The sequence below is a fragment of the Mus caroli genome, chromosome 7, assembly GCF_900094665.2.
Source record: "Mus caroli chromosome 7, CAROLI_EIJ_v1.1, whole genome shotgun sequence".
NCBI classification, from domain to species: Eukaryota; Metazoa; Chordata; class Mammalia; order Rodentia; family Muridae; genus Mus; species Mus caroli.
The window spans coordinates 97,406,758-97,415,502 of NC_034576.1; positions in this window are offsets into that span (position 1 = coordinate 97,406,758).

Below are 8,745 nucleotides of genomic sequence, written 5' to 3' on the forward strand. Positions count from 1 at the left end.
ACACACACACACACAGAGAGAGAGAGAGAGAGAGAGAGAGAGAGAGAGAGAGAGAGAGAGAGAGAGAAGAAGCAAGAACATAAAATAGCTTTAATATAAGCAGTAGTTTTCTTCTATTTTCTTTAAAGTAAGTATCCATGTAGAAAATGGAAACATGTATACAAGTTAATGGAAAAAGAAAATGAGACCTAAGTCATGAAAATTTGTCATAAATACAGGAGAACATAAACTTAAATAATGGTTAGTACAGAATATGAGAGAGTGGTCTTATCAACAAGTGAAAAATTAACAATGATCTTGTAGATTTTGTGAATAGATTATGGCAATCAGAGGCAGGAGAGTCAAGTTCAAATGGATGGATGGATAGATGGATGGATGAATGGATGGATGGATGGATGAATAAGGAAGGATTAGTCAAGGAGTACTGTTATATTTAAGAAGTTCACTGTCCTACAGCATAATAGAGGTTATACAAATAACCTACTATGCATTTTAGCAAAAAGGCAAAAGGCATCTTAAATATTTTAGTCCTAAAGGGATGATAGATGTTTAGGGAGATGTGTTTATTTTTCTATTGTGGTAATAATATATATAAGACAGAGTTCATTTGTGCCTTTTAGCTTCAGAGTGTTAAGAGTTCATGAACATCATGGCACGAACCATAGCAGCAGGCAAGCAGGCATGGCCTGAGAGCAGGAACTGAGGCTTCACATCTTGATAAACAATCTTGAAAACACACACACACACACACACACACACACACGGAGGGGGGAGAGAGGTGAGAGGAAGTCTTCAATAAGAGTACATCTCCTAATCCTTCCCCAATAATTCCATGAATTGAGGACCAATTATTCAACTACAGGGCCCTATGAGGGTCGTTCTTATAGAAATAACCACGTTTTATTATAGAAATAAAAAGTCTGTGGTAATTTGAGGTGGAAAGTCAATAGTTAGGCAGGGTAATCTAGATAATTGTCATCCTCCTGTCTTTGCTTCAAGAGTGCTGGCATTATAAACGTGACACATTATAGCTGGTGAGGTGAAAAGTGTTTATTCTGATTTCACCACTAAATAGTGTATATACATATCACAATACCACAATATCTCTTATGTTGTATATATTAATAAAATTTTATATAAAGCTTAAAACTGATGAATCATTATTATTGTGTCATAAAATTCACAAAAAGATTTAAATGTATATTATTTTAGCCATACATAAGATGGCTAACAAAAGATCTGGGAAATGGTAATTTTCATATATTAGAAGAAATATAAATTGGTTAAAGTATATTCTATCTTAATTTTAAAATGTAATGCTAATCCACATTTTTAAACCTATCTTAGGAAAATTTATAAATATGCATGGGTTTAGCCATCACTTCATAACATTGTATCAATGGTGAAAATTCTTAGGAAAATTACCTACTGCCCTGCTGACAAATATTTTATGTGTGATATCAATTTAAGAGGCTAGCAACCTGTTTCTGACAAAATGTGAATAGAGTTAGCTCCACCAATGCTGCAATATTATATTATGACAAATTCAAATTATAACTCCGTTTGGTTGTATTCAACAAAGAATACATGCATAGGTCATGAACGTCTTTCTCTAATGTGCACACACTGGTATATGTTTACATAATCAGAGCTTGAAGTTTATGTATCAAGTTGTTATGAAGAGTTATTGCTAAAGTACACGATTACAAAAAGAATAAAATTTTGTGTTTTACTATATGTATGTGTGTGTATTCATGTATATGTGTGTTTAACAGACTAGAATTTATGTTTTAAATTTTTTGTCCCCTTTGCTTACATGTTTTTTTTAATTAAAATAAATATTTTAGGGAGTAGAGAAACAACTCAATCAGTAAATGCTTGCTAGAAAAATCCTGAGATCCCCATCACCCACATAAAAGCCAAGTGTTTCATATATTTGTAACCCAGAAGCTGGAAGAATAGAGACAGCTGGTTTCATTGGGCTCACTACCCAGACAATCTAACCAATCAGAGAGCTTCAGGTTCCATATGAGACCCTGTTTCAAAAAACAAAAATATGGTAGAGAGCAAGTAAGGAAGACAGCAAGAATCAACCTCTGATCTCCATTTGTATTCCTGCACACATGGATGCATACACATATACCATACACACACACACACACACACACACACACACACACATTCAAAGAAAAAAGTAAATACAAAATGGTGGTTACATTAGAAATGAAATGTGTTTAAAATGACAAATTATGATGTTGCCATAAACTGTTCAAATTCAAGTTTTGTTGATAAGTGTATTGTATTCAAAGGAGATTATTCAAGAGGAGATGTATATATTTTGCCTACTATTAGCAAAAACAACTAAATGACTCTAAATATTATTCTACCCACATATAGACTATTTCTAGGACATGTAGTATTTCATTTTTTGGCAAGGTCTCACATTGCCTATGTTTGCCTCAAATGCAGTATATAGCCAAGAATGACATTTATTTCTGATCCCCCTACATCCAGTTCCTAGTATCTAGAATGACAGCTGCACATTATTATCTGGTTCAATGCAATTCACATGTGGGTCAACCGCTTTAGAAACTATGCATTTGCATGAAACATCATAGCATTTTCTCATGTGGTATCCTTAAACTCCTGGGTTGTGCAATAGCTTAGGGTGTCTGACTAGTATATTTAGAGAATAAATTAGATTAGAATAGCGTACATTTGGTCATATGTAGTGAACTATTATTTCATGAAATTATGGTAAATGCTTATTTATACCAAATGTAAATGTGAAATATGTTTTTCATTGTTATTTATGAAGAGAATATTTGACATTGATCCCAACCTAGATTTATAATAACAAATCCTGTCATCTTGTGAGCCTATATTGCTCAGGTAACTTCTAAATTTCCTTGAGTGGAGTGTAAGACAATACTGTTTAACAGTAAATAGGACTTCCTATTGCTTGGGTTTCTATTATTATAGCTAAGGGTGTTCAGATATTGAAGTTTTTTACCCCTTCAATATTGTCTACTTTAGAACAGCATATATTTTTCCAATGTTACACTTTTCAAAGTGACATTCATGTTGATGTGCATATCTTCAGAGCCATGAGATAAACATGTTCTAATAAAACAGGCATGCCGATATTATGAAAGGTCACAAAAGTTCCATAGACTTGTAAATAGGTGCCAAGAATCTAAGACATTTCTCCAGCAGTGGTTAGTGAAGGTGTGTGCCTAAACTCCCTGAAGCACCTGAGGACCCTCATTTTCCTGGGAACTCAGTCAGTTGGAAGCTTTGCAATAAGCTGTTGTGAGCCACAACTGTAATTAGCAAGTGACACCTTGGCAGAACTAATTGACATCTAACTGAGAGCAGTAAGTGGTCTTTGACTAGGCTACATGAAGATAATAACTCCTGGCTATACACTGGCCAATTTTCTTTTCAAAGAAGAGGGTTCAATCAAGGTATCTCAATACTAGGATTTTATTACCAAGATAAACATAAACTGTAACAACAGCAATAATAATAATAGTTCTAGAAAACATAAAAACAGTTATGTAACAGGGACATGGTCTTATGAATGAAACTCTAACAAACTCGGTATGTTAGACAAGTGCTGACTTGGATTCTTCTGGGTATAAACATAGGAGTGAGAAAACTCGGTCAAAACTGCTCACAAGTCTTAAGCATCTGGTAAAAGCAAAACAAAACTATATTAAAGTTCTACCTTGCCTTACCCCTGTCAGAATGGCAATCATTAGGGAAAAGGGTCAGTGCTGGTGAGAAGGCCGAAAAGAGGCCTTTGTCTCATTTGATGGAAATATAAATTATTTGTGCAGCCAGTCACCATGGATATTGGTATAGAAAGTACATAAACATATAAGTGTATACTAAGCACACCAAGCCTACTTACAGGCAAACATGAACATTCATAAGGAACATTGAAAAGCATCCTAACAAATGGCAACACTAGTTCAGTCATTTAAAGTATTTGTAATGCTTTTGAACAGGAGAGCAGAAACACCAGCAAATATATAAGCCTGAATTCCCAGAACCACATGAACCCTTTCCTAGCTCTTCCCATCCCAACTTCCCCCTTCCTTGCTTTCCTCACTTCCTTCTTTCCTGCCTGAAGTTCTGCCTTTCCACCTTTCTTTCTGCCTCTAATCCTCTAATCCGAGTCATCCTTATTTCTCTCTCTCTCTTTTTTTTTTTTTTTGTCCTTATTTCTGATCTGGTAAGTAGCGAGAGGGCTGAAAATTGCTGGTATTCATTCTGACAGTTTGGAACTTATAGAGCCATTTAAATCCTACTGAATTTGCCTTCTTCCGTGGAAAATTTCCACTGAAAAGCACTTGCACTTTCCACTTAACCCTCTACAAAGTTTACTGACTATGACTTTAGTTACTGCATAGAGTTTAAAATGTTGCCTAATTTTATTTGGGGCTATCTTTAGTCCCTTAAGCATTCTTTCTCTACCTCTACATCTGTAACTAATAGACACAATGTTTTGGGAGTTATTTACTTAGCAAAGTCCGAATTTTCACCAACCAAAAAGTTCCTAGTGCCAGCAGGTAGCATCTAATACTTGTTGCTGAGATTTGTGCTCTTTGCTGTCACTGAATGCTCACTATTTCCATCAATCTGTTACTGAGTATCTTGTTATATAATGTCCTTTGTTCCATTGCTAAAAAGAATTCATCAGGCTGTTACTACATTATACACCTATGCTGCTCCACAGGAACCTACATGCTCTGTTCCAATATCCAGGCCAACTACTGTGCAGGTGTATCTTTCCCAAGCTCACAGCTAAAACTAATAACAACAATATCTCCCATGCCTCAATGATACACAGAGAAGTTTAACACCTCTGTGTAAATAGTGAGTTACCAAGGGCCTCCTTGTTTGCTTGCTTTGTGTTTTATATTTGTTCACATAGGCACATAGATTTCTACAATAATTTTCAGTGATTAGACACACAATATTTTTTTATCCATGGATAGAGTCATGGCTAATGCTTTTATGAACCCAAAGATTGGCATCTATCAAATCCTCTAGTGTCTGTTTCCAATTCTACAATTGATTTCCACAAAATTGACTTGGCAAGAATGATGACTCAGGTTTTTTAGGTAATCTTTCTTTTTGGTCATGAATTGAGACAATTTAACTCTGTGGATTAAAACAAAACAAAAGGATAAAGACAGGAATTCCAAGACTGATGTTAAAGACACACTACACACACTTATTTCTATTTCTTATAAGTCTTCATTTAGAAACTTCTCATTAGAGGTGTTTATCACCATTCTCTCTCTCTCTCTCGTGCACGCTGTTCTATTATTATTATTATTATTATTATTATTATTATTATTATTATTATGATTTCCTATTTACTTTATATCCTGCTCACTGCCCCCTCCCAGTCACCCCTTACATAACCCTAACTCCTCCTTTGAGTGGCTTCCCTGTTGGCTTTGCCTCTGACCCTTGCACATCAAGTCTCTGTGAGGCTAGGTGCATCCTCTCCCACTAAGGCCAGACAAGAGAGCCTAGCTAGATGATCACATGGACAGGCAACAGAGTTTGGGATAGACCCTGCTCTAGTTGTTCGGGACCCATATGAAGAGCAAGCTGTGCATATACTACATATGAGTTGGGAGGTCTAAGTCCAGCCTCTATATGTTTTTTGGTTGTTGGTTCAGACTCTGAGCATCCCAAGTGTTCAGATTAGTTAATTCTGTTGGTCTTCTTGTTGAGTTCCTATTCCCTTAGAGGCTGCAATTTTTCCCTCTGTTCTTCCATAAGAGCCCCCAGGCAAGCCGGGCATGGTGGCACACACCTTTAATCCCAGCACTTGGGAGGTAGAAGCAGACAGATTTCTGAGTTCGAGGAAAGCCTGGTCTACAGAGTGAGTTTCAGGATAGCCAGGACTACACAGAGAAACCCTGTCTTGAAAAAAACAAAACAAAACAACAGAAAAAGAGCCCCAAGCTCCATCAACTGTTTGGCAGTGGGTGTCTGAATCTGTCTGTGTCATCTACTGGGTAGAGCCTCTCAGGACAGCCATGCTAGTCTCCTGCCTGTAGACATAACAGAATATAATTAATAGTGTTAGGAATTGGTGCTTGCCCATGGGCTGGGTCTCAAGTGTTGGTTGGCCCTTTTCTCAGCCTCTGCTGCATCCTCCACCCCTGTATTTCTTGTGGACAGGATACATTTTGGGTAGAGAATTTTGTAGGTGGGCTGGTGTCTCTTTGGCCTCATTTGGGTTCCTGATTGACAACAGGTTCCATATCCCCAATGCTGTGTGATGTGTTTTATAAGGTCACTGATAGGTTTTGTAGAGTCAAAGATATGCTTTGTAGAGTGCGGTATGGTGGGAGGGGGTATCTCATCGGGCCCATGCTGAGATATCCCTTCCTCAGAGGTACCTGACATAATTTATTTTGGGACATGGAAAAGGGAGTTGAGAAGGAGTAGAGGTAGAAAAAAAGAAGACACTGAGAAGGACAGGGGCGGGGGGGAGGGACAGGGACATGGACAGGGACAGGGACAGGAACAGGAAGAATGAGAGACCCTGGCTGGAACACCTGGAGAGAGAGGGGAGAGGGGAAAGGGGAGAGAGATAGAAGGAGGTCAAAGAGAGAAAAGTAACAGAAAATCAGAGAGAGTCAGAAAGAGGCCAAACTGTCTATTTAATTGCAAGCCAGACCTACTTGCCTGTTTCTAGAGCTTAAAAGGAATGCCAACACTGTGATTCACAACTAAGGACACCCCATTTGATTCTTGGGTACCTCCATTGTCCCAGGTTTCTGTCTCTTCCTGAAGATGTCCCCTACCTCCTTACCCCTGTCAGTGCATTTTTCTATTCTTTATATAGAAAGTTAGAATTGTTTATATACAGAGGCATAGCCTTAGAAGATAGCAAAAATAGTCATGCTAACTGTATAGCTGATTGTATTCCAAAAGATCTCACAGCAGTCTACTCCTTGGATGGGGCGGGGGTGGGGGGGGAGAATGAGGCAGAGGCCTTGTGTTCTTGTCTTTTCCCTTTCATCTTTTAATTTTTTTTTTTAATGAAAACTTCAACCTGAAGAGGAGAAAAGTTCTCTGCTTATTGCAATAAATAACAAATCTGTAGTTTTAGCCACCTGATGTTCTTTGAAATGTCAATTTCAAGGGAGAAAATTAGTGGTGGAGAGCCTGGAACTAAATTTCAACGGTGCTGTTCTAAATTGTGCATGCAGATGGGCAATTAGACCTGCGATGGGTAATTGCAGCCTAAGTGAACCCTTCCGAGGGCAGCTTCCAAGCTGATTTTAAAGGGTGAATTTGTAGAGACTCTTATACATTTTCTGCTGTTGAAAAGGCTCAGAATGTCCATCCTTTACAGCAAAAAGGGAAAACATCTGTCACCCGCATCTCAGCAAAGTAAAGATCCTTGAAGAAGCAAGAATGTATCATGAGAAGAATAAAGTGAATACAATATATGTTTTGCATTGATGCAAATTGTAATGCATGGTATTTCATTGCAATAAGCATTTGACTGTTTTTGAAATTGAAATAAACAGAAAACAGAATCATTACTGTCATTTACTCACTCAGAAATACCATTGTTAATATCTTTCCTTTTCCTTTGGATTTTATTATTAGATTCACAAACAACTCTTTTACATTGATGTGTGTGTTTATTCATGTATGAATGTGAGTACAGTAAGTATGTGTTTTATAGTACACATGGAGAGGTGAACTTCTCTATTTCTTGTACCTTTCTACTGTACTGTAGCATTCAACACACACTATTATTCAATTTTAGATTGTGTGATTCTCCAGGAAATGTATAATTTATCTTCTATTTAACTTTGCTTTCATTAATGTCTATTATGTTGAAATGACTCATTAATCCTTAATGGATATGAAAGGACAGAAAATAAGGTAATGATATAGAAAACAAAAAAAATTGAGGAGTTGTTTCAGAAACAAAAATACACTTATTATTGTTAAGTGTTGACTGAATCAGCAAATGCAGAACCATCCTTCCTAGGAGAATTCCAAGTAGAAGCTCCTGTGAGAATCCACAGGTTCAACCCAGTGTCCTAGAGATCTGTAATGTATATTGTTCTGTTGAATGGGACTTTATTAGTATGTGTGATCAGTTGCCTCACATTGACTCTGTTACAGTAATGTGCGGTTAGCATACATGCTTTCAAGTCATATAATAGTCCTCTTATGTGTACATAATACTAGATAATGCATAAAGTGTACTTGGAGGCAACTCTTAAATAATTGTATCATGTATACAGAAGGGTATATATTTGTGTAGGAGCACATGTGTATAGGAGTGTGTGTGTATGTGTGTGTGTGTGATAATTGTGTATGTGAACGTGTAGGCCAGATATCAGGAGCTGTCCATCTTATTAGAGTTAAGGTCTCTCCCTGGTTTCTAGAGCTTATTTAGACAATAGGTTGCTATCTAAGCAGTCCCAAGAATTGTCCTATCTCGCCCATCAGTACTAGGATTATCAGCAAAAGGCACCATGATCTGGTTTTTATGTGAGTTCTGGGGACCAGGCTCAGGTCCTCTTGCTTATAAGTCAAGTACTTCACTAACTGAGCTCTCTTACCAGTCCTCTTGAGGCCATTTTAAACAGTTAAATCTTATATAAAAGAAGCCAAACTATATATAACCATGTTTTACACCACATGCTGAAATAGGATGATTTTGTCACCTTCCTCATCTGTGAA